General features: G+C 39.2%; 1 long non-coding RNA gene across 1 annotated transcript; it reads left to right on the top strand.

Annotated features, from left to right (window-relative positions):
• The first annotated feature begins 5,708 nt into the window (after nt 1-5,708).
• On the top strand, nt 5,709-17,140 carry LOC120556403. The gene is made up of 4 exons (XR_005638850.1): nt 5,709-5,835; nt 6,502-6,570; nt 12,160-12,283; nt 16,816-17,140. It is a non-coding gene; the product is annotated as an uncharacterized LOC120556403 (long non-coding RNA).
• Nucleotides 17,141-27,900: the final 10,760 nt, after the last annotated feature.

Below are 27,900 nucleotides of genomic sequence, written 5' to 3'. Positions count from 1 at the left end.
TGCTGAGCTGAGCAGTATGGAGCTTTTTCATTGAAAAGAGCTACCTGCTGCGGCCGAAAACGACCCAGAGAGTGATGACACTAAAGTTGTGGGCCCGGACAGCTAAACAATGCGCTGAAACTCACCCTTTTACATTGTTTTTTACATTGTCATGGATACGTGATTATTATAAAATAGAAAATGGATTTCCTGCAGAAAATGCTTGTGAATACTGAACAGCTAAACTGCTAAAGCTAAACTGGATTGCTGGCATAATTGCGTAAGAAGAAGATGAAGTAGTGAGAACAGTTGGAAAAGTGTTAATGGTTTAAATTAGTACGGACTTCACTGAAATGTTGAATAATAACAATAATGTATTAAACAAAAGGAATATTTTAAGTTTTGTTTTAAAAGAAAAATCATAGTATAGGTATGTCAAAAAAGTTCTAAAAAGTCATAGTATGTTTATCAAAAAAAGTGATTAAAAACTCAAAGTATAGTATGTCAAAAAAGCGATAGTATAGAATATCGTCAAAAAAATCATAAAAAAGTAATAGTTTAGTATGGTGAAAAAAGTGATGGAAAGATCAGTGTAAAAAAAGAGTCATTTTATAGTATGTAGAAAAAAGGGATCAAAGTATAGCATGTTGAAAAAATGGTTAAAAAAATAGAATAGCATTTCGAAAAAAGCCATTAAAAAGTATTATTATGGTACGTCGAAAGAAGTGCTAAAAAAGTGCTAAAAAAGTATACAAAAAAGTATATATATATATATATATATATATATATATATATATAGAGAGAGAGAGATATGTGTGTGTCGAAAAATGTATAAAAAAATCACTGTATAGCATGTCATGTCATAGTAGTATGTCGAAAAAAGTAATAGTATAGTATTTCAAAACAAGTGATAAAAACGTCATACAAAGCATATCGAATAAAGTGATGAAAAGTCATAGTTTAGTATGTCAAATAAAGTGATGAAAAAGTCATAATAAAGTATGTCGAAAAAAGTCATAGTATAGCATGTAAAAAAAAGTGTAAAAGAAAGTCATAGTAAGGTATGTCGAAAAATGTGATGAAAAGTCAGTATACTTGGTTGAAAAAGTCATAGTTAAGTATGTCAAAAAAGTTATAGTATAGTATTTCAAAAAAAGTGATTAAAATACAGTCATATATTGCATATCGAAAAAAGTGATACAAAGTCATAGTATAGTATGTCAAAAAAAGCGATATAAAAGTCATAGTATATAATGTTGAAAAATAATAAAAAAAAAAAAAAAAAAAAAAAATATAAAAAAAAAAAAAAAAAAAAAAAAAAAAAAAAAAAATTTATAAAAAAAAAAAAAAAAAAAAATTTTTTAAAAAAATTTAAAAAAAAAAAAAATAAAGTATGTCAAATAAAGTGATGGTAAAAAATAAAAAAAAAAAATTTTAAAAATAATAAAAAAAAAAGTAAAAAAGTCATAATAAAGTATGTTGAAACAAGTCACAGTATAGCATTTCGAAAAAAAGTGATAAAGGTCATAGTGTAGAATGTTGAAAAAAGTGACAAAGAAGTCATCGTATAGTATCTCGGAAAATGTCAGAAAAAGTCATAATATAGTATGTCGAAAAAATGAAAAACTCATAGTATACAATGTCAAAAAAAGGCATAAAAAGTCATAGTATAGTATTTCAATAAAAGTGATAAAAAGTCATTGTATAGCATGTCGAAAAGTGCATTTATCTCTCCAAAACAACCGGTTGGGAAATAGATCAACCGGATCACAATCTTCAGACTATGACTCTCTTTACAAATGTTCCCCTCATTTATTTAAAATTTTCTTTCCTGTAAGATGGTCAGGAAACTAGTTTTACCCTATGAGATTTGAACCCACAATCTTGCATCTTCCAACTGTTCTGTCAACACACTAAGCTATCTGACCTGACAGAAAAGTGTTGTGTTTTGGCTTATTAGTCCATTTCACTTAGTATATCGGAGCTCAAAGCTTACATGTGAGATTTGAACACTTAACCTTCTGTCTTCAAATCATACTATTATCAGCCTGAGCTAAATGCCCTATCAAAACATTTATATTTGTGGCACAGTTATCTCTTTCACGTAGTATATTTGACCTCAAACCTTATAAGAACTGAACACCCAACATGCAGTGTTCCAATCATACAGTTCTCAGCCTGAGCCAACTGACCTGTAGGAAAGTCTATATTTTTGGCATATTTGTCTCTTTCACATAGTATATTGGACCTCAAAACTTAATGAAAGATAAGATTCTAAGTGACAACCTCCTGTCTTCCAATCATTCTCTAATCACTCTAAGCTATCTGGCCTCACTCAATGGTTATGTTTTTGGCATATTTGTCTCTTTCATTTATATATAGTATAGTATGTCAAAAAAAGTCAGAAAAAGTCATAATATAGTACGTGAAAAAAGTGATTAAAAAGTCATAATATAGTGTGTCGAAAAAAAGGGATACAAAAAGTCATGGCATAGTATGTTGAAAAGAAGTCATAGTATAGTAATTCAAAAAAGAGATAAAAAAGTAATATATAGGATATCGAAAAGTGATAAAAAGTCATAGTATAGTATGTCGAAAAAAGTAATAAAAAGTCATAGTATAGTATGTTGAAAAAAGTGATAAAAAGTAATTATATAGTATGCCAAAAAACCCTGATACAAAAGTCATAGTATGTCGATAAAAGTGATAAAAAGTCATAATATAGCATGTCGAAAAGTGCATTTATCTCTCCAAAACAACCGGTTGGGAAATAGACTGACTGGAACACAATCTTCATCTTCATGTCAAAAAAAGTCATAGAATAGTATTTCGAAAAAGTGATAAGAAAGTCATAGTATAGTATGTCAAAAAAAGTGGTAAACAAAAGTTATAGTCAATCAGCATTCACACAATAAAGCTGGAATAAATCACACCCAAGACATTAAATGCTATTTAGTGGGGTCTTTATTTCCAGTTTTATGCTTTAGGCATATTATCGTTGGAATAAAAGTCAATTGAAGATTGGTTTCCTCCTCAGGAAAAAAATAAACACATATTGTTGAAATAAAAACAAAACTGGACAAATACAGTACCAATATGGCATAAATATGGCAGCACCCCTTATAGAAAGGAGAAAACCGAACCATCATAGAGTAGGCCTACTTGTGCTAACCTATCAAACTTAGAAGCTACTTCTCTTTACAAAGGAAACAAAATATGTCCATACTGCTAAATACATTAGACAAATAAAAATGGAAATCACGAATCATCATAGTTTCCAATCTAACTCATGGTTAAAGAGCTCCTGTTTTCGTCCGGGCAATCCTAAACACAACAGTCATCATCAGACACCACTGAACCAACATAATGCTGTATTGTCCTAACTAATTCTTAAACAACACAAGGTTATTCATACATTTTCTCACCGCTGACTACAACAGCCATTCCCAGCAAAACAGTGCATTATGTTGTTCTTGCCGTATTTTCCTGGCACCCTCTCTAAACAAGCACACTGCTCTGAGAGACGGTGAAACTAAACCCCCTGCTTTCCAAAGTCATCATCTACTGCAGCGGACAATCTTATTTCCTGTTGCTTTAATTATGAGTGTCAGACTAATACATCCATGGTGTTGGACAGGAGATTTACAAACCAACTTAAAGTAAAGCGTAAAAGTTGCATAAAGTAAATGGTGAAAAAAAAAAATCCTATCTGTTTGAAGCATGGCTAATTAAGGTGACAACAAACCACAGACATGTCTGAGGTACTGAGGAGATCCCACATGTTGTTGGGAGCTTGTCATCAGCTGTGAAGTGAAGTGTGGTGGCTGTCTGTCAGTGATAATAGATGAGCTGGGACTTGCAGGGCAGGGGCCGGTCTGCAGGAGGGCCGAGGTGTTCAGGGGTTCGTTAGACTGGACTGATACGTCGGTGTAGCTGAGAGCAGTGTGAGGAGAGAAGCAGCTGGCAGACAAGTCAGATGGTCAGAGGCTGTAATGATGAAGCTCTCCATGATCATTTCAAGCTTGACAAGATGTGGGTGGCATTCTTTCAAACTAGAGTGAGGACAGATGTGCAGCAGTTGATAAGAGATGTGGCTGCATAAAGTGTTGCAGTAAGCCACAGCGTTTAACAAGCGTTTTAAACTCTGCTGAAGGGATTAACACCATTTTCTGATTCATCAAACTATTCATTTATCAAACCCTTGTTGCCTGTGTGGAAGCATCTTTACTCAATATAATACTCTATTCAGTTATTTAGAGTTTGTCTCCAATGTGTCAACTACTGTATCTGTATGTGATTTAAAGATGATTCTTTTGGGCTGCTTAATTTCCCCTCATTTCTAGAGTGTAATTTATAACAATAATTTATATTTATAAGTTTGTATAAAAAAAAATTCTTCCTTCAGAAATGCATCCAGTAACGGTGTTCACTTATGATTGGTCCCTCACTTTTGTGACATTGATGTCACATTTCAAACGTTTGAATTGAGGATGACGTTCTTGAGGTACTGTTTGGCCACTATTTGCAATGTTGCAAAGAAAGTGTTTAAACACTTAGTTAGTAGTTGATGCAATCTTATCTTCTTTTTTTTTTTTGATCTTCCACAGCAATAATACAACCGCCATATTTTTTTGTTTTTGTTTTTGCATTTCACTGAACGTTACTTTGTCCTTCATTAGATTAGTAGCAAATAAAGAGAGAGGGAAAGATGGGAAAGAAGTGGTAAACATGGATTGACTCAAAACATGAGACTATATTGCTGTATTTCAACCAAGCAGTCTGGTTCTGTCAGTTTGTTACACATTAGTTTATTTAGTTAATAAAAGGTTGATTTTGTTATTTGGATTGTACCAAAAGAACTGCTCTATTTGGTCCCGTTTTTTTCGTTACCCCTCTGTTGAGGTACTTAGCACACTGATCCGATGCTAAAAAGTGGAGCTAGAAACACGTTCCTTTGTCCACGGCTTCCATCGCACGTCCAAGCAGAGGGAATGTAAAAACTAAAAACAACATGCTACTTGCATGGTTGATGCAACCATCCAGTAACAACCCCGCCAAGATTTAAGAGTACTGTCTGTGGTGGAAACATAAAACACATCTAGTGTTTAGGTACATGTCGGTTCTAATCATACCAAAACTGTTTGGTGGAAACGTAGCTAATGAAGTGAGATGTACATGTACAAGTACAAGTCTTTAACTCCAGATCTTCATGTTGACTGACTATACTGAATCAGCCTTTGTCGACGGTTTTAACTGTATAGCTCACCTTACTGGTGACAGATAGCATCGTTGTCAATGTCAGCACAGTCGTAACATTGGCTTAAAGCTTACTGAAAAACCACAAAAGCCATAGAAATGATGTTACCAATGATCATGAAGTGATACATGTGTTGAAAATAGGCAGCTGCTGAGCTATTGACCTTATAAACAGTGCAACCTACTGTACTACTGAACTGAAGTCAGAATCAGCACCAAACATTGTGGCAGTTTGAGCAATGATGTACGAACTGAAGTGCCTTTGAATGGTGATGACTTTGAAGGCCACAGCATATGACTCTCATCATTTTCATACTCATGCCCAACATGAAAACATCCACGTTCTTTGTTTGTCCTCTCATTTCTTCTGGTTTTTTCTCTAATTTGTCTGTCTGTTTGTCTGTCTGTCTTTCTATCCTCCCTGTGGGCCGTTAGCTATGCTGTGCGTCTGTCACAGTCCCAGCAGTGTTGCAGACACAGAGGAGAAAGAGAAGAGGCCATCTGGACTGGGTCACACTGTAGCAGCGACCACACGGGAAGCAGCCAGAACTCCTCTCCAAACATAATAACCGTCAGAGTGGGAAGAAATAACGACGCCGGGTATGGGAACGTTTCCCCTCTCTACTTATAGTGCCGCTCTTTCTTTCCGTACACCCCCTCCCTCCCACCTCTCTCTGGATCTCCCTCTTTCTTCACACCTCTTGAGATGCTATGCTTACATGAGTTGATAAATCCTTTTTTGTGTCCCCCCGTTTATTCACGCTTTGTCTTTGCACTACTGGCTTTGCTTCATTCAAGAGGAAAGCAGTGTATCTGCAGAGAGCGAACATTTGGGAAAGAGCCTTTTGTTGCTGATTTGAAAGAGCCAGCTTCCAGTCTGACAATTGGCAGCATAACGATAGGGGACAAACAGCGGTCTGTGCACATTCACCAACGCACAATTTCTTGGCAGATACCCATGCTGTAACACTCATCACACTCACACACACATACAGGGAGAGATCAACTTTGCTCCTGCTTAGTTAAAGTGTGTGTGTCAGGGAGGACAACAAAGCTCCACCACTGGTGACACAAAACCTACAATTCACCCTTCAAAATGTGCATTTCCATAAGAGTGGAACAGTTGCTGGTACAATAAAGTACACTTCTCTTTCCTCTCTGGCATTGTGGTGGTGTCTGTCCGTCATGAATGCTGTGTTGTGTTTTGTGTCTGACACTCTTGACCTGCATTTTTTTGGCCCAGCATCCCTCCTCCCTCTCTTTCAGAGCTCGGAGAATTCCCCACCATGGATGGGATCCCCCAGTGAACACCTCTCTGTGTCCCTTCCTTCCTCAGTGAGTAAGATAATGAACTCTCATAAGGGAGTGGGTGACCCTCTTTTGTACACTTTCCATCTATCTTTGCTGTGCAACAGAGAGACACAGTGTGCGCTAGAGAGAAAGGATGAAGTACAGAATTGCAGTAATATCATGGAGACTGAGATTGAAGCTTTTGGACTGCGCTGCCCTGTGTTCATCTCACTAATGGACGAGGTTAAGACGCAAGTGGCCCCATTTCTAGCAGATGAAGAAGGAAAATGGTCTCTTCTGGCCTGCCCGGTCCAGACCAGCATTGATCCACCTCTGGATAGAGCAGGAGTCTATTATCTTGGAGATTACCTTTAAAGCTTTTCATTTTGTCCTTCTGCCTGTGGATCGACCACGTGCTACAAGGACTGATTGAGCGCCCTGCAGCCACAGGTCTGACCTGAATGCAGCGTAGACATCGGCCACAACTATCCACAGCCTCCAATTCTAACTCACTCTGATCTCTCTGACCTCCATTCTCTCCTTTTTTTAATCTCCTTCAAAGAAGCTCCTTCTTCTACATGTTCACCTCCTCACACTTCCCTTTAGCCTCTTGTTTTTTCCATCTTGTTGAAGCAGATCCCCACATCATGAGATAAATTTGTCTTTTTGATCAAATGGCTTTTTAGGGACTATTCATTATTTATATAAAGGGCCACCAGAGGAGTTTTGGGACCTTTAGTATAAACAGACTTGACCCTCCCTTTGCCAGTAAAAAAATTCTATGACCCTCCAAAATGATTGCCAAAAGAGGCATGACCCTCCCCATCAATTTATGGATGCCCTCTGTACTGGTTAGCACTTGGTACAGATGTGCAGATGCCACTTATTTTTTCAGCTATGACATACAGTACATGATTTAACCTCTGCATTCTTATACATCACACTCCTCTGTTATGGTGGCCATTTCAGTAGATTTATTCACTAACATAGTTGTGGAAACACAATAAGCATGGAAACTAAATGTACACTTCCTGCATTACTGCATTACATCAAATACTAAGTTACTCCTCTAGTAAACTAGTATTCACATGAAATAAAACATTGAGACCATTCACCAAGCACTCTGGGTAACAAATTCAACACACAAACTGGTTGCTATGGACTCGTCACTAGGCTTCCTCAGTCATTGTATATTTTACATAGACTGTAACAGTCTATGATATTTTAGCACATAAGTAAAGCTGCCAAAGCTGAACTTTATATTCCAAAACATATATGTTTATTTTTAAAGCAGATTTTAAATTACATTGTAACAATTTAACAATTCGGCCTTATGAAATCCAATCGCGGCACGGCTGTCTTGGAACGCAATAGACAGACGGTGGCGTGAGACCCCAACACTTAAATTCAACTAAAATGTAACAGTGAACACTCAGTGTTTGACCTACAGTCTGTTGAGATGCCTCCCCAAATGCAGAAAGAAATCGCAATCACCTAAAACGTTAAGAAAAAAGATCCGTATTTTGCTGTAATCCAATGACACGATTATACGGTGTATCCAGCAAGTCCTACGCGCGTCACATTCACCAGCCAGCTCCAAACAGGTGAACGAGGTCTCTCCACTTCGCTATTGAAAACAAAGTGGAATAAAACGTATACAAGTCCAAATCTACACAAAACGCGCAATCAATTAGTAAGCTGACATCAAATATATATACATGGCATTTAGGAAACCTTTATTGCAACATTGGCACGGCAAGGTGTCCAGACATAGTGCAACAGTAATTTTCAGTAGTTTTTACGTCTTGCTGCTCCCATCGTCAGCCAGGTAGGCTAATATTTTTTTTTACTAAAGCAGCATATGAAATCAGATGTATTACTTACCACCATTTAGTTGTTTGAAGTTGAAATGTCTTTAATGTACCCAAGGGGCAATTTGGTTCACAATGTAGCCAACACATAAACATTAACACAAAAAAGCACATAAAACCTAAAATAGTAAATAAATAAAAACATAAATACACATGTACACTACACTTAAAAACATGACAAGTATATGCTGTGAAAATGCAGCGATGGCAGATGACCTATAGTTTATTGAGAAACCCAACAGCTGATGGTATAAATGATCTCAGGTATCTGTTAGACCGGGCACGTTTTCGGAAGGTATACCTCCTTCCAGATGGTAGGAGGCAAAACTCAGAGTGTAATGGGTGAGTGGTGTTAGCCAAAATGGCCATTGCCCTCTAGCGTAGTGTAGCGTTATCAGCTGAATAGCTTAGCGCAGGGGCTAATGGATCCGAGAGTGTCTCTTGTACATTACCCCACTAATAATGCTTGAAATGATACCAAACTTCTACACTAGTACAAATAGGTTATGTACTCATAAAACGATGGATTTGGAAAGTTTATAGGTACACCAGAAGTGTATGTAAATAACACTTGCCTGTTGGCTTCTGCTCTCTGCTGTTGTTGTTACAACACCGAAAAGAGATGCAACAAAAATATTTATTAATTGAACTTATTTTTTAAAGTAAGTGCTGTAGTATAACTAGCAGAAGACAAGTTATAATTGAGGTAAGTTTGGAGACATTACCTTATTTAATCATTAAATTAATAAATATTTTTGTTGCATCTCTTTTCTGTGTTGTAATTTGTAGACGTCCCTAAGTGCTCTTACTACTGGTAACAGTAGCAGCAGCAGCAGAGAGCAGAAGTCAACAGGCAAGTCTTATTCACATAAACTTCTGGTGTACTTACAAACTTTACAATCCATCGTTTTATGAGTACATAACCTATTTGTACTAGTGTAGAAGTTTGGTATCATTTCGGGCATTATTAGTGGGGTAATGTACAAGAGACACTCTCGGATCTATTAGCGCCTGCACTAAGCTATTCAGCTGATAACGCTAACTCGTCCAATGTTCGACCCAGGTGAAAAAAGCTTCTGGGGGGGTGTTTGGCTCGAGGTCATGGTGCAAAGGACCCTAGGGTGAAATTACTCCGAACCATCACTTTAACACTACACTCGACAGCAGGTAACGTTAGCCTACCGTTAGCTAGCAACTGGAGTAAAAAAAATGCTGACAGCTAAACGGTGTAAAAGTGTGTCTGTATTTCACTGTAGAGCAGGGGTGTCAAACTCAAAAGGGCCACACTGGAAAAAGAGAGTCACATCAAGGGCCAGACATGTAGAGTTTATTGACATGCTTTTATTTCATCGAAAAAGTAAAATATCTTTGACTCAATTATTGCATGTCTCATATAATCTTCTCACTTACAGTTTGGTCCACATAAAGCCCTGAAAAAGTCAGCAAAAAAGTTCCAAAGTCATCCTAGAATTTAGCAAATCAAGCAAAACAATGATTACATTTTCTAAGTAGGGTACCACACAGCTGACTCACAACAAGCTCTTTCACAGCCTGAATATGAAAACTCTCTGCTTCTGGGGGAATATTTTTGTTGTATCTCTTTTCGGTGTTGTAATTTGTAGACGGCCCTAAGCACTCGTCTAACTGCAGGTAGCAGCAGCAGCAGCTAGCAGAAAAGAGCAGGCAAGTGTTCATAAACTTCTGGTGTACTTACAAACTTTCCAATCCATCGTTTTATGAGTGCAGAACCTATTTGTACTACTGTAGACGTTTGGTATCATTTTGGGCATTATTAGTGGGTATTATTAGCTGATAACGCAAACTCGTCCAATGTTTGACCCAGGTGAAAAAAGCTTCTGGGGGGGTGTTTGGCTCGAGGTCATGGTGCAAAGGACCCTAGGGTGAAATTACTCCAAACCATCACTCAACAAAAGATGAGTAAAAAGTTGTCAGAAGTGATGTGTTAACATTAAACCCCTTCAGCTTTCTTAAAAAAAAAACAATCTCTGATTGGCTTTTTTACATATATAGTCTGTATTGGTCTCAAAATTCAATTTATCATCTAAAATGGTGCCCAAGTACTTGTATTGGTTTACCACATCTACCGCTGTTTTGTGTTATTTAAGATATTTATAAAATATCTGATTCTATTCCACTCATTCTTTTAAAAAATGCAATTACTCGTTTCAGCCACCAGGGGGGAAGTGCTCCCTCTGCCTCCCAGCAAACTCATGGGTCAGACCCATCTGGTAACGGGGGGCGAGACTGAGAGCTATATGGATAAGAATGCACCAAACAAGCCATTTTTAAATTTTGCTGTTTCATGAATGCAAAAGTTGTGTGACCCCCTCTCCTAGACTATAAAATGTTGGGTGACCCTCCCCTCAACAAAGAATAAAAAGACATGACCCTCCTCCATTTTACTCCAGCGGTCCATTCCATAAATACCGAATGGTCCCTTAGTAGGGGCCAAAGGTTCTCAAATCACTGCCTGACAAGACCAATACAGCTGTTTGTATAAAGAAAAACAAAATTGAGTGCTGCATTGTTTATAGTAAATAGGCCAATTCATTATGCATTGTTATATTAAGACTCTTTAATGGTAGACACTGAACTTGTACTGTGCTCATATTTTGTTATCACAGTTGAACGCAGTTATTTTCTTTTTTCATATTTTTACATGTCACTGTATGGATTTTAATGTAAAGCACATTAAAGGCGGAGTCTGCAATTTTAAAGGACAAATCCAGCGCAAAATGAACCTAGGATTTTTTTTAATAACACGTGTACCTAATTCGACCGTTCTCTGGGATATGTTTTCATGCTAATCGAATGTGACCAGTTTTATCGCAAACCGCTAATTACCTTATAAAGCTAGTCGTCGGGGCACGGGCAAAGTAAAAAGAAATCGCTATTTCTATACCACTAACAAGACTCAAGATAGCACCACACTTCCACGGTAGCATAATGAGGGTCCCTACATGTAAACCAAAGCATTGAGAACTTTGTAAGTGTACAGACAGTTTATTAAAAATATAGTTTAGAAAGACAGTACCATTCACGTATACAGGTGGGCACCATCTTGGGAAAACAGTCACGACCAGTCGAGCGTCCTTTAATCCAGTTGTCAAATTCAGCGATTTTTCTGTTCATACACACGCCTGGCTCTGTAAATGGAAACCAAACAAAATGGCTCGAACCGAGACACAACACTATTTTGTTGGTGTGGACAGGGAAATGGCAGTGGAAGCGAGAGGGACCGTTAATCTGGCACATGCTAACATTCTGAAGGAGCACTGACGGGAGAGGTGTATTTGTTTGGATGTTGAGTTTTAATATCAACAATCTTTTTCCAAAATCACATACTCCACCTTTGAGTTCCCTATAATGAAATATGCCTCTCCTTGCATAACTGTTGTTGTTTCCCACCTCAACCTCACCTTGTTCCGGGGAAGGTCTTTCGACTGTCAACCATCAGCGTTTCTTCATTATACTGGCGTCAACTGTATGCAGAGCATCTTTTGACTTTGTGTGTTTGCTGTAATATCCTTTACATTTGATTACAATGATTTTATATTTCTTTCCCTTTCTTGTTTCTCGTTTCATTTCCTTTCCTTTCCTGCCTTGTCTGTACTTAATTTTTCCTTTCCTTTTATGTCATTCATTGCCTTTTCTTCCCTTTTCCCCCTACCTTGTCTTTCTTTTTCTTTTGTTTCCTGTCTTTACCACATTTTCTCATCATCTGTTTGCCCCTGTTTTTCAGGCCATCTGTCCATCCATCAGCAGGGCACCTCAGATGGAGCCTCCTCCCAGGAAGAACATTAGAAGACTATTCCTCCCGGCTGTGTAGATAGATAAATCGGTCCATCATCAGGAGCATGTGTCAGGTAATCAAGTACCGTGATTACTTAACGAGGATTCTGCCTGACCTGCCATTGCAGACAGTTATGGAAACTGAGAATATAATTAATCTGTATGGCTTTTTGGCCTTTGTTTTGTTGGCTTTTAATTTTTCTAATTGATTTTCAGTCAATTTTGCAACTCAGCAGTTGAAGTGGCCAAAAATAATTTGGTCAAGGCCTGTCCGTTTCTGGTCTGGGCCAATTGATTCTACGACAAGGTTATATTCCCTGGACCGTATTGATCAACTAATCATGATGGATTTCCAATTGTCAGAGGCCACAGTTTGTAAGATCCTCCTTTATTACCTTAGAGACTGATGACCTTTGCTGGCCTTGAAGATACCGTCAGGAATAAAGATTTTTTTACTCTATACACACACAGCAAGGACTGCTTAATACGGGTGAATAAATGTTTCATCAGTTTTATTGCTCAGAAAATCTTGTTTTAAAAAGAACGAGCCTGTAAATGGACACTGAAAGCCGACACTGATAGCCATTTTTATCAAGATCCTCTGAGAGTAAGAGGGAATTTGATGTGACTGAAATATTATGAGTGAATAATGGGCTGTGACAGTGACAGTGTAATTGGACCCAGGCGCACCATTAAAACAGCATACATTGACGAATATCCCTGACACCTCATTAAAAGAGACTGCAATATTTGTGCTTCATATTCTGAGAAGTCTAATTACATTCTCCAATGTTTTTATTTGATAAATGGCACTTGGGGGTCTGAGCACCTCTAAAATATACCAGATTATGTACACTGCTTGATGACGAGGCTCCTCCTCTTCACTGGTTACCGCCTGAGTTGTACAGATGAAGGGTAGAAGGTGAATTGATCCAAGCGGTGTCCTGTTCATCGGCAGCAGCTCAGCCATTTGATAGAAGTCAGGAGGGGACAGCCAGTCCGTCGGCAGAGACGCATGAGACTGAATGACTTTTCTCTGATGTGGGGGAGGGGAGAGAAAGCGGTAGAGAAAGAGGGAGAGGAGATCTGTTGCTCAGCCATGCTTTGACCTTCAGCAGACCTTCCACAGACAATAATAACCTGACTGCCACGCCTCCCTCTGCTTCTCCAACGTTGTACGCTCTCCTCACATCTCCTGTTCACACAATCAGTTTCTATTTCAGTTGTGACCATGTGAGAGTGAAGTACACAAGCAATATACAGTTTCTCCATTTTAAGGCCTTGTATGGCAAGCTTGTCTCCTAGAAATTACATTTATATGTTTCTAAACTGTAACATACTAATGTATTTATCTTGTGCGCACAAGATAAAAAAAACACTTTTCAGGAATTTAGCAACAGCATTTTTTGTCAACATTAATAAGGATTTTTTTTTTTGTTTGCAGAGAGTTAGATGAGAAGATGCCTCTGTTGTGTCTGTGTTGTAAATATGAAGCTAATTCAGCTACCAGTTAGCTTACCTTAGCATAACTACTACTCTATAAAGGAATAGCTCGACATTTGCAGAGGTGTCAAGTAACGAAGTACTTAAGTACTTAAGCAGACATTTTGGGTATCTATACTTTACTGGAGACTTTTTACTTCTACTCCTTACATTTTCACGCAATTAGCTGTACTTTCTACTCCTTACATTTTAAAAATAGCCTCATTACTCCTATTTCAGTTTGGCTTGTTTTCATTCTGGCTTGTCGTTCAAAAACACACACACACAAAAAAACCTATCCAGATAAATCGCGCCATCCGGATAGAGTGAATTTGATTGTGGTTGGATGAGAAGTGTAAACATATACCATTCCGACACACTATTGGTTTGTACGCGATCCATCGCACCTGCACAGACCCGGTGCTAATACGGCACCGGTGCCTTAACGACCGCTATCTACCGGACCGAATAGCAACGCGGATTTCGGTGCCTTATTAGGTGCCACTTAAATGCCTGCGCTTCTCTCTGATGCTCGGAAAACTGACATTAGAGGGAACTGAAACATCGCCGCACGGAACGCTAGTTAAAGTGATGGTTCAGAGTAATTTCACCCTAGGGTCTTTTGCACCATGACCTCGAGCCAAACACCCCCCCAGAAGCTTTTTTCACCTGGGTCGAACATTGGACGAGTTTGCGTGGTCAGCTGAATAGCTTAGTGCAGGGGCTAATGGATCCGAGAGTGTCTCTTGTACATTACCCCACTAATAATGCTTGAAATGATACCAAACTTCTACACTAGTACAAATAGGTTATGTACTCATAAAACGATGGATTTGGAAAGTTTGTAAGTACACCAGAAGTGTATGTAAATAACACTTGCCTGTTGGCTTGTGGCTCATCCCTTTTCTCCCAGTCATTTTGAAGGGTCATCCAAAATGTATTGCTGATAAAGGCAGGGTCAGGTCTATTTTGACAAAAGATCCCTAAATTCCTCTGGTGGTCCCTTAAATAAATAACGAACAGTCCCTAAACTAAATTAACCAGCTGCTACAGCTTTATACATGAGAGTGATTTTCTCATACAACTCTTAGGATAAGTGTTATATGTGGTATGGGTGTGGCGCAGTGGATGTGACACGTATGCATATGGTGTGGGTTGATCTGGGATCGATTCCCACTGCAATACATCAACCAATGTGTCCCTGAGCAAGACACTTAACCCGTTGTTGCTCCAGAGGCATACAACCTCTGACATATATAGCAATTATATGTTGCTTTGGACAAAAGCGTCAGCTAAATGACATATAAAAGTGTATTTCCCAAAATGTTAAACAATGTCTTTAATGAAGGAATCTGCCAATTCACAAAAAGTCAATACTGAAGCTATTTGTAAAATGTCCACTAACAACATATTTAATTTGTTTTCCCTACGATATCCACTCATAACAACTAAAGATTAAAAAATTCAACAGTGACTTGAAGCAAGAGAAATGACATTTTTACTTTCTTAACATTCAACCCAAACCCCCATCTTTAACTCACCTTGACCAAATTATTTTTGTTGCCCACACATAGGACTCAGGCAAAGATTCTTTAAACCGTCTTTGCTACAAGAAAACGGTACAAAGAGGTAGCACTTCCTGTACTAAAAACTTTGTCACAGAACATCAACTTGGCAGCATTTCTGTTTACCAAATGCAAATTAAAGTGGTGGTGTATAAACGTAATTTCTAGTCAGTGATGGAGGTGCTAAGGACGTAGGGATGGAATAATATTTTCTGAGATCACAGCACCTGAAAGAAGCTCTCTGATGGAGCTCTCTAAAAAAAAAAAAGACACATTTCCTTCCTCAGGCATATTTGAATCAATGTTCAGCCCGACCGTGAAGCATTAGTAACTAATTGAAGACTTGGCAATTATGAATGCTCATACATACTGAGCAGCAGCAGACAATCCCTGGATGTGCGTCAAGCCATAGAATCGCCTCTGGCAGTTAAGTGTCTCTATTCGGAACCTGAGCACAAAACCAGAAGAGGAAAGACTCTCTCATTCAGCATTATTGCCATGTGCTTGACAGGCATTACCTTTCCTGAAACTACATGTGGCACCTTCAGCTATTGAAATGCTAATTTGAAAAACAGTATAGGGGTGGCAAACATCAGCAAATTTCTCATATTAAAGCCAGGAGGCTGGAGGACTGTGGGATATCGTGGGTATCCAACTTTGCTCAGCCATACATTACTCAGTACTACATTAGTACATTCAATTGAATTTCACCAAAACTGTCCACAAATTTTCATAATTGCATTTGATGACAAGGAGAGACAGAGACAGAGAAACAAGAAGCATCAGGACATGAAAGGAAGGAGAGGGAGGTAGAGCAAACATTGAGATGATGAGGTCAAAGGAAGTGTGAGACTAAAGGGACACACAGTCCTCTAGAGATTAATTCATCTTTTCAAAAATATGTGATGACAAACACATTTTACCATAGTGCTAAATGAGAACACAATACCTGTACCTAACTTGTACAGTTTGCTGTCACATTATTTGTACTCAAATTACTTTAATTATTCAAAGATAATAATATAATTGCATTCGGGCATTTGAATGTGGATGCAGGACCTGCTGCAGAATTAACAAGAGTGAGAAAGCTTTGAATTTTTCATCTCCATATAACCAGTTCTGCCAGTGTTATGCATAATGAATTATTCAAAGTGTGTGTGTATGTAAATTACAGGAGATAGTTATGATTTGATTTGAATAAAGGTGGTGGACCTTCAGAGTGATTGTAACTGTGAGGGGAGGAACAATTGCTCTTTGTAGCACAGCTCAACATATTCATAATGCTATTGAAATTCCCTTCACTTTTTTTTAATGCACATATGACCCCCACACACACACACACACACAGTATTAATTACATTTGCGCCATGTTTGTAAATGCCATTTTTAATTGCAATAAAGGAATTGAGAGTGTATCTTGTGTGATTGTGTTGCCAAACAGATGTGTGTAACAGAGAAAGAGAGAGAGAGAGAGAGGGAGAGCAGGTGAATATGTGCATGTGGAAAAAGGTTTCTTGTTAAACTGTGACACTCATATTGACCTTAACGTCCCTCAACAGTGAGAGATGCAGGGGGTGCTGGAGGGGATCGTCAGACAGTGGATAAAAGGCAGCAGATCATCCAGAGTGGACAGACTGGAGACGATGACAACCACCAGGACAACAACTGTAGAGATCATGTTTATATCATGCTTCTAAGGGAGATGGCACGTACTCTGTCTCACATATTGCTAAATACAAACAAAAGATTCTTCCTGATTCCTACCCAAGACAATGATTTAGGCTTTTTGCTATATATGAGTCCCAGCCACATAAAACACTATAAAAGTATGAATGTGATTGGTGTGCAGTGCATAATGATTCACATTAAATACATTTCCACTTGTTTTTTTGTTTTTACAATAGAGTTGCAAAGTAGAAGTTGTTTCAGGCACCTATGATTTAGAGATCAGTTAAATGTGCCACAAACGAATGACTGCTCTGATTCCTCTGACTTCCTTCTTCTCTACGGTAATGGTGGCAGATGCTGGGTATTTTAGTATTTAGACGTGTCCAGCTGCCAAAATGAGTGTAAGTATGTGAATATTCTCAATATCATCAAGCTTCAATAACGTGCTGGAACAAGCTGGTGCAGAATCTAAACAGTATGATACTGTCAGACAGTAGAATAACATGATTTAACAACCTTAAAGCTACTTAAGGGGAGGCAAAAGCATACAACTGGAACTCATTTTCCCTGAGCCTCAGAAAAAAAAAAACATTGCTCTAAAAAAAGTAATAAAAACATCCACTGTTAGAAGGAGCTTGTTCAATAAACAACAGAAAACACAGACTAAGGCTAAATACTTATTATTCCCTCCATTTGTTTTATTGATGCAGTATTACAAAACAAATTAGACAATGGTGTCAGAACTTGTACAGAAAAAAACAACAGTTTATGACATTGAACAACATAGTTCCAGTGAAGGTTTGGGAGCCTACATGTTGAGCTCATCAAGTGCAAAATAAATGGTGTTGGTATATGGACAGTAGTCTAATGCATGTGTGAAGAAGTTACAGCAAACAAAAAAGAAAAAAAAGAAACGGCGCAAGAGAGCAAGAAAACCAATGCTTTGGCTGTCCAAACCAATGTTACAGTATTTCTCTGAACCACATTAGCACCAAATCGATAACAACACAGGGTCAGTTTATATGTTGTAGCTGTGAAGAGGCGTCTACAGGTTACAGGTATAAGGGGTTAAGCCAGCAGATGTAGAATGGGGGCAGGGGGACGCCAAGCAGTTTCTCCAGAGAGTATTAACAAATCCCCAGATATTGATTGGATCCAGGAGCTACGTCTGAACTGATCCCCATTACAGCTCGAGTGAGACTGGGTCAGACGCTGTAAACTGCAGAAGAAGCTGAAAGAAGCTGGAGAAGTATTAACTGTTGTGACAAAGACATATGTATGTACTGCAAAGAGAATGTGTGTGTCTCTCTGGCAGCCTTATTGCTACTTGGTTTACTGTATACAGCAATATTTAGCACTGGATGACTGATTGTCCTGCGAGGGTTTATGGTTGTTGCAATTGGACATGTATTGGTGTATGTGTGTGTGTGTGTGTGTGTGTGCGCGCGCGCAGTGTTCATCTAGTCAAGATACAGGTCTCTTTGTATTGACATGGTAAAGCAACTGCACCCTCGTCAGCAATACTCAGCAAGACAGTCAATCACCACCCCGACAACCTGCAAGCTCCCTTCCTCTGGGGTTCAACGCACGCACGCACGCACGCATGCACGCATCATCAAATTTCACTCATTGTTTAGCTCTCCGGCCAACAACTTACCGTCGGCGGACTTACCGTGAAATCAATCAATTTGGTGATATGTCAATGTAGTGTTCACAACTTGTTTGCTGCCCCCAAGTGGCTACAAAATCAGTTACTGCAGGTTTATCAACATTTTTGCTTTTCTTCTGACCTCATTACCGTAAAACTTTGTAAAAATCAATATTGAAATGGTAACATGCTACTGACTAAATAGATGAATGAAGATAAAGCATTGTTATTGCACCAAATGAGGAAATATTTAATGATTATAAATGATATGGGCTGTGCATGACCAAATATTAATTTATGTATTTACTATATTTTGTATACCAAAAATTCATAGACAAAGAAATGCACAATATGTTCTCCTACATAATGATGTTACTTCTGTTTGGGACCAATTAGACCCCAGAGAGGTCTGACTCCAATAACAGAAATCTACATTTGGAATCTGGGAAGGGTGCTGCATTAAAAGTGCTGTCAACACCAGCTATAGAAAAGGAGATCCACTGTCTTTAACCATGTTTGACAGCTGGGGTCTCTGAGACCACAAACAGAAGTAATACATTATGTAGCTTCTGAAACATGTCACCAGTTCACAATCAAGTTTATCAGTAAATATCTTAAACTTAAACTTGACACCGGAATAAGAGCATTATTTCATTGTTTCTATATTCATCTTCTAAAAATTTTAAATAAAATAGTACATCATGTGGAAGATACAGGTGAACTCTTCATGCAGTGACTACATCTGACCATCAGGTGGCAATGCTTTTCTTTTCCTGTGCACAGATCATTTTTGTGTTTCCACATTGTGTGTGTGTGCGTGTGCGTCTGTCTGTTTCGTCATCCATACATTACCAAGGAGACCAATGCAAGGCTGAGACAACAAAGGAAAGGCCATTGTAAAGAGGATCTGTAATGACTGCAAAGATGGGACAAAGGCCAGTCAGGTGCAATTATTTATAACAAGATGGAGCAAGAAAAAAGATTTTTAGACAGAAATGCAATTTTTTATGTGTTCAGTTTTGTATAAAACATTTACAGTATATAAGCCAATTATATTGTGTGTTATTCTTGTACTTTCTGCCCTCTTAATATCATTATGGGCTGTGATTCGGTTAGTGTTACACTCTTTATACTTATTGATCCCTCTGTTGAGCTCACTGGTATTTTATGGTCACCTATTGATTGTGTGATTAGCGGTGCAGCAGGGTCCACCCACTTCATGTCCAGTTGAGAGAAATGGTTATTGAGTGAGCTGTCAATGGTTAAGAAGGACCAGAAGAACATGGTGGTGATGTTAGTGGATGGGGGTTGGGGTATCAGCAGTGACCACCCTGACCTTCACCACGCCTCCACACCAGCCCGCTGACTCGATAAGACAAACCAGCAACCATGGTGACCACCACCTGTGACCCCACCATCCACCCATCTCTCCACCCTCTCGACTCTTTATCACTGGGAGCTTGGAAATTGGTCCTGTGTTTCAGCACAGAAGTAGGTCCATCCATCCACTATCCTTCATCCTGCGGGTGATGATGCAATTTGAGAGCAATGCAATCATTCCACATGATCCAATCTTGGAGTACAACGATGGGATTAAAGTGGACCCTCAGGGCCAGTCCTCATTTTTATATGTTACTGCTGTCAATAAAACAAGCTCAGCAGCTTCATATTTGTATCTTTATGGTCCTAAAGCTTCAATCAAAGACCTTGTATACATGAAAAAATCCTGCCTTTTCTTTCTTTCAGGGCTAAGCCTCGACCCGAGAGGATTACATCTGATAATGGACCTTGCTTCAATAGTAAACAATGGTAGATCTACTGTATACATACATATAGATATTCGCTAAGTTATTAATGAAGTCCACTGTTTGCACAGTTGCCTTTAATTTACGGACCATAATCAGTTCAAACTGTTACATACAGGTGAAAAGATCTAAACCTAACAAATGTAATAAATGTGGCTGTGTTTGATACAGGATTAAGTATCTGTATGTTGCATGATTGTTTCACAGGATTTGGTAAAGCAGATGAAGCAGTGGAAATATATTCTCCAGGGACTCCTGAGAGGGCGGGAAATTAAGGGAGGGTAACTTTGACAGGATTATAGTGACCACAGAGGTTTGGAGGAAGAATATCAGAGCAGTAAACAATTAAGTGACCACATATTGAGTCAAGAAAGAAGCAACCGCTGGCTCCTTCAGATTGTATTACCACAAGCTGAAACATCCATAAATTGTTGATACACATCCAGACGATTAATCATACTACAGTGCATGAACTGCAGCTTCAAGGTGAACCAGAGGGTTCAAATGAGACACACTGCAGACAACAGAAAATGTTGATAAATAAATAGAGTCTAACTTAAACCTGTGTTAATGTATTATTTTTTTTGTCTACTTGGGGGCAGCACAACAAGCTGTTAACACATCACTGACATTATCAACATTATCATGCAGCATTTTAATATTGGTCTTTTTTTATGTTGCCTTTATTTAAATAATTGTTCATTTCTTATAATGAAATTGCATTGTTGAAACTGCATGACAATCTATATAAGCATATAAAGAGAATTAAAAAGTAAGACTGGTGGGACATGCCCATTCTGGGAACGGCAAGGACTGCGGGTGGTTTACGTGGATAGAGCAACGGCTTATACATTTGTCCCATACTAGCAGCCTAAAATCTCGTATTTTATCTGCTTTTATATTCTTAACTGTTTTTAACTGCTCTTTAATGTTTAATTTCTTATACTGCACTGTAACTTTTATTCTCGTATTTTCTGTTTTTAACTTTTTAATCGTTTTTATGTAAAGCACTTTGAATTGCCTTGTTGCTGAAATGTGCTATACAAATAAACAGACTGATCTCATGAATTGGCGTATGTATGACACGCCAATTTGTATGCTGTTTTGGCAAGCATTTTCCTAAGCGTGTTTTTGTTGATATTTTCCGTGTTTTTGTCACTGTTTTGTTACTAAAGCCTTTCCCTTTCTTCTTTTCCTAAACCCAACCATTTCTTTTTTTTAACAGGCGTGTGACGTTGTTCTCGCGATAGTACGTCGCGTTCTCGCAATAACACGCAATGTGGCGAGGCCACGTGGTGGGTATGTTTACATCTGCTGTATACAGCGTAGATATACACGTGGTTAGCTGAAAATGCGCACAATAAAACGCCATTTGGCTTTAGCAAAGTGGCGTGTATGTTTACGCAAAGTCATGATGACATGTTGAAATAAAGCTGCCTTGCCTTGCCTTGCTGGTTTAGTTGGGGCTAACTTTAACTATAAAAAATAACATCAAAGGTCAACTTATTAGCATTCAGAGCTTTCAAACACATCTTACGATCTTCTTTTAAAGATTTCAATTGCAGCCGAAAACTAGAAAGTGTAAATATTCTCCAAATGAGTGGTAATAATTGTTGGTATCCGTTGATATGTAGATAGGCTAACAAGTTCACCAGTGAGATCAACCTAGAAGGTGATGATACGCCAGTGTTGTGTTCACAGCTTGTTTCTGCTGCCCCCAAGTGGCCAAACTATCATTTGTTGCAGCTTTAAGGACAGGAGGAAACAGCTGTCACACAAAGGAACCATCTCCAGTAACTTCCTTTTCAACTGCCCAGGGGACAACTAGGCAAACACTGACCCGTATCTGCCCCTTTTTCCATGACCCCTTAAGCTGACTTCACCCCCACCAGCTCCCCATTTAGGCCCCTCTGCTCCCTGTGTTGGCCCCTTCATTTAAGTGGCCCACTTCACCAGCCATGCAACTGGACCTGTTGCCCACCCAGGTCCATGGTCCCTCAGCGGGAGCGACATGGAAATTTAAGGAATTCACAGTTTGGGCAAATACAGGTCAGTCCACACAAGGAGCAGGGTCAGCTTCTAAGACCAGACCAGCTAACCAGACACTGCTGCCAAATTCTTTCTTTCATGCAAATAGCTGAGTATGCAAACTTTAATTCCTTTGTTTTCCTGTTTCCACGATGGATGCTGTTTTTTGCAGTCGCCGCATGGGGATGGATGAAGCCTAACTGAACATAGGCATCTCTTCTCTTTCTCTCTCTCTCACACACACACACACACACACACACACACACACACACACACACACACACACACACACACACACACACACACACACACACACACACACCCCTTGCCTTATTCCTCAGGCACTGCACTCCTTAACCCTGGCAGCAGGCTTATATAATCTGCAAAGTACAATCTTGTGTGCATACAATAATAATGGATGGTAATGACAAAACAATCCCAACGTTAAATTTTAACAACTCTCCACTGTTAACCAAATACTTTGAGGCTGCCAGTAGCCAGCCACAACCAGCAGCTGATCTGAGGCCAGATCTGTTTCTCTTTAAAATCACAGGTCTCCATCGTAGCAGCGCTACTAGAAAAGTATTTTGCTGTCTATCTTCATCTTCAGCTGGGGTAGATTCTCCCAGCATATTGACTGCTAGAGTCACTCCAGTCCCTGATGTGTGGCCACACCCTGGGGTCTAATTAATACAACACACTGTGCATCCATATGGCTCTGTGTGATTAAACATAGAGGGGGGGGTAAAGGGAAGGAAAGACAGAATAGGATGGGGTAAGGGTGCAGGTGGGGTCCACTCTTCCATGTTCCCTTCACTGATGGATCAGAATATATTGCTGCAATAGCTGTTTCCCTCCGCCTGCAACAACAGTACTCTGTTCTGGCAATGAAACAGGAAGCCGTCCTTGGCACAAAGCAACATGATTAGACCATGACAAAATCAATACGTCAAATGTTTGAGTCAATCAAAGAGACAATGAATACCATCTTTTTTTCATGTCATTCACTATGAAACAATGCTTCCTCAAGGCGAGATACAAATGTTGGAACAAAGCCCTGTTTGCAGACCACAACCCCCCCTGTGGTTTTCTTCCTGAGTATGGATTAGAGGTATGGGCTGGGGGTAATGGAGAGGGACAGACCTGGGGCAACAAGCAGCAAGATAAAGTTTGGACAGAGGAAGAAAAAGCAGACAATAAGAGAGGATGAGTGGGAGAATGTGTTCAGTGGTGATCAGAAATCTAAACTGTTGAAGTGAGCGTGAAGCTCTGCCTCACCTTCCACCATCCTTTCCTTTCTCACTGAAGTCAGTTTATCTAAATTACAAAAAATCCCATATTTTCTCACTCACATCTAGTGGTATCTAACCATACATTGTGCTTTCATTTGACAGGTTTTAAGATTTCTGCCTCCAGTCCAATACAATGTAGGTACATTTTGTTTGTGGTGCTCAAAGCATTGAAAAATAACAAGACTAACAGTCTACCGCCATGGTAGCATGTCTATGAGGCTGTACTTTAGACACGAATGCTAAATGCTAACGTAAGCATACCATAACATTTGCTAATATCACGAACAGCTGAAGCAGATGGGAATGTCATTATTATTACAGGTCGTGATAAATCAAAAATATTGGTATATTTTAGTGCTGCTAGAAAAAAAGTTATGGGATCACCGAAGTTATTACAATATATCCGCTGGATATCATGAATGTCTGAACCAAATTTCATGGCAATCCATTTAATAGTTATTGAGACATTTCACTAAAAATCAACTGTACACAGACTGTTTTTTAAAGGAACTACTTTCTACAAAGACATTTTCTTTATCAAAAGTGTTGACAGAGTGTTCAGGGTGAAATCAGCAAGTGCTTAAAGGGCTCACTCATGGCCTTTTTGAACCATTTCTGCACACTTTCCTTGATAATGCAATTCTTCAGACTTTCTTGAGAGAATATCTCACAATTCATGCGTTCTCAAAACTGTGACAGCTCGTTCAATCATGCGAGCACCACACACAGCATTCCATTCAAATTAGCAAAATCTCACTTAAATATCTCAGGATTTGCATGACTAGATACCTCCACAAGAGGGGAGAAAATGTGTTTTTTGTAACTTCATAGCAGAACACACCATATTTTACTTAATTTTTGGTTTTGCATCCTCACACCTATTTCAATTTGTTGCTACCTCCAGCATCCTTTAATCCTCTCTTGCCTCAAAGCCACTCCACATCTCTATCCCTTGCTCCTTTTGTCCCACCCTCCATCCTTTCTTTGTCCTGCTTCACACATCACTGCCGTTGTGTGCACAGTGGATGAGATATCTCTGCTGCTCCCCCTCCCCCATGCTCTACCCTCCTCCCCCCTTTTCTTTCTTGAGGGCGCGTGGGTGCGTTGTACATGTTAACCGGTGAGTAGTCGCGAGTGAGTGCATGCATGTGTGTTTGAGTGATAAATGAAGAGAAACTTGAGGGGTCGAGGGGGCTGTGTCATAGATGATGACTGCATATATCTGCATGTGAGCCCTACACTCCCTGCCATTGAAAATGCCACCCAATTTATCTCTCAAATACATATAAATGTGTTATAAGAGCAGCGATATAGCCTGCATGGTCGGTTTCTGCAGAACGATTCCCCCGGCACCCATTGCAATCACATCAGCCCTCCTTTTCTCAGAAACAGCCACTCCATTAATGCTTTCAGTGCCACGTCTCCTGTGGCCTCAGCATGTTAATGCCCACATTCTCCATCAGTCACCCTCCACCACATGACACTCCATCTCAAGCCGGAGCCACAGGCAAAAGCACAGAGAAGTGGCAGAAATTCTATTGTGTTTTTCAGCTACCCAGGCCTTCATAAAAATGCATGCAAGAACACAGTCACAGTATAAGCATACAGTAAACAACAGGCAAGAGTTCAGCTAAGTTACTAACTAAGCTACTCGCAGATACATACAGAACATCTTATCAAATATGGATAGCATCATTATAACGCTTTTCATGCCAAAACCATATAAAAATATATAACATGAGACCTAAGCGTGGATAAAAGAGAGTGAGTATTGGACTTATATTTGCCAGGTGGATAGAAACATGACTCCAATGAATGATAATGTTGCTCCGTAACTTCTGGAGGTGTAAATAAGCAACTGTTGGTTAAAAAGATCATCCAATCAACTTAAAAAAAAATTATAAAAGGCTAATGTTGTGTCTACAACTAGTATCTAAAAAAATCAGTAAATGTTTGTTTGTCAGTTGTCAATGACAGTGTAATTGCTTGATTGGCAACACCTGTGGTGGTAAAGACTAGTGCATTTAACAAGTGTTTAAAATGACACCTATATCAACCACTGGGGGCGGCAAACACATACTGAATGGCTACTCTGTAAGAAAACAGAAGAAAGTCATCTTGTGTACCTTTTTACAGTGCAGCCAAATAAACTGTGGGCTGAAAAGAATCATTGTGTCATGTTAGAGAGGCCATCAATGATGAAATCCGACCAGTAATAGTGTGTGTGGTTATGCAACTGAATCCTGTGTGGGAAGGGCAGACTCCGCCAGTGATAATTAAAAAAAACAACAATATGGATAGGCAATTATAGAATGTAAATACACAAACAGCAATTGCTAAAAAAAATTCAGACCATAAACCATATTTAAAATAAGTTTGATACAGTGACAAGGATTATAATTTCATTTGATTCATTTTGTGTCCAATCTACTTTACTTGAATTTCACTGTGAAACTTTAATTTATAAGTGAGTAATTTTACATTGTGGTATTACTTAGTGAAGGCTGCACACCCACACATATACAGTATAATAGTCCCTTGAAACCACTGAGAGACACACACACACAGACACACACACACAAACCAGGGTTCTTGCACCATTTTTTAAAGTCAAATTTAATGTTTTTTAAAACCTTTTAAAGGCTACCACAAATATTGTTTAAATATTGTTTATGTGGGCTTTTTATTCGGTTTGGGAAATCCCACAATCTCTACAAAGCTTACTTTTATTTAGTTGGTAACGTTAAAGTTGTATAATCATGTCAGCTTACCGTGTGAAGAATCCACAATACCTTTGCCCTTTGAGTTTCTGGCAGCTACACAAAGCTGCCAGTTGAGAAGCAGCGAGGGAGTCTGAAATTTTGGTTCTGCTTCAATGAAACCACGCAGGCATTAGCCGCCTCTATCTAGCTAACGTAACATAAAACCCCTGAAAATGCTGCAAGGCCTCATCTCTAAAAGGCTACAAATGGCTAAGAAGGTGAGGTAACCAAAGACACAATAGGTGATTTATGGTAGACACGGTACAAACACGGTCAGCTTAATTTAATGTAAATTTAAGAGATTTTATGACCTTAATTTCATGAAATTTAATTTAGGCCTTTTTAAGACTTTTTAAGGACCCGCGGGAACCCTGCACGCACAAACACACACACACACACACACACACACACACACACACAAACACACACACACACACACACACACACACACACACACACACACACACACACACACACACACACACACACACACACACGGAGGATAGCACTTAAAAAAGAAACAGGAGCTGACAAGAAGGTTTTGATTATTTGCGATGTAAAAGGAGGGATGTCACCTGGGAAGTGTGTTACAGCTGGGAAATCTGGAAACAGTAAAAAAAGAAGAGGGGGAAAAAACAGGGAACATCAGAGGTAGGCGGGTATGAAAGTTGGCTAGTGTGACCTCTGGCCTCCCTCCCTCTTGACTGCTCCCTTTGAGCCGCTAAAAGGCGTGCGGTGTGAGAAGCCAAAGACAGCTGCACCCCCCCTTCTCCTCCTCTGGGCTCTCTCTGGGAAACTGAGGTCCCCTTTCTCAACTCGCTTTAAATGCTGTGGGGTCAGGAGGAGCCGGGGCCCAGTTGAGGTGGTCCAGGCGGGGATAGAGTTTCACAGCTTTACAAGGCCAGTCTGGACTGTTTTTTTTTTGTGTGTGTGTGTGTGTCCGTGACAGGGAAAGAAAGTGGAGCTTTTGTTGTCTCTCTGTTAAAACCACAAATAAAGAAGAAACTCGCTGTAATGATCAAAAAACAACTTCCCACTGCCACTGCAATCTTCCACTCACCTCTCATCCCATGCAAGTACACATATTAACACATCACAGTATGTGCATACAGGCACATGGTCTGTGCTGTAGTTGCTGTAGGGAAAGGAGAGAAACATTAACATGCAGCACTGAAGTCTGTCATTAATAAGCCCAGTAACATACAATAAAAATCTTTTTATCTGAAATAAGTAGATGACAACAGAACTTTGAAAACAGCTTTCATCATTTACAGCTTCACAGAAACACAGTCCTGAACACATACTGAGAGACAAAGATTAACTTTGAAAATGTGGGTGTCTCGAGAAATGCAGAAATGGTGAAGATTCGTAGCTTCAGCCATTGTTTCTATTGAAAACAGAGCACTCTGCAAGTTAATTGCGGAGACCTATGATCTGTGAA

The sequence above is a fragment of the Perca fluviatilis genome, chromosome 3 (assembly GCF_010015445.1).
Source record: "Perca fluviatilis chromosome 3, GENO_Pfluv_1.0, whole genome shotgun sequence".
NCBI lineage: Eukaryota > Metazoa > Chordata > Actinopteri > Perciformes > Percidae > Perca > Perca fluviatilis.
This window is presented reverse-complemented; position numbering and strand designations above follow the sequence as displayed.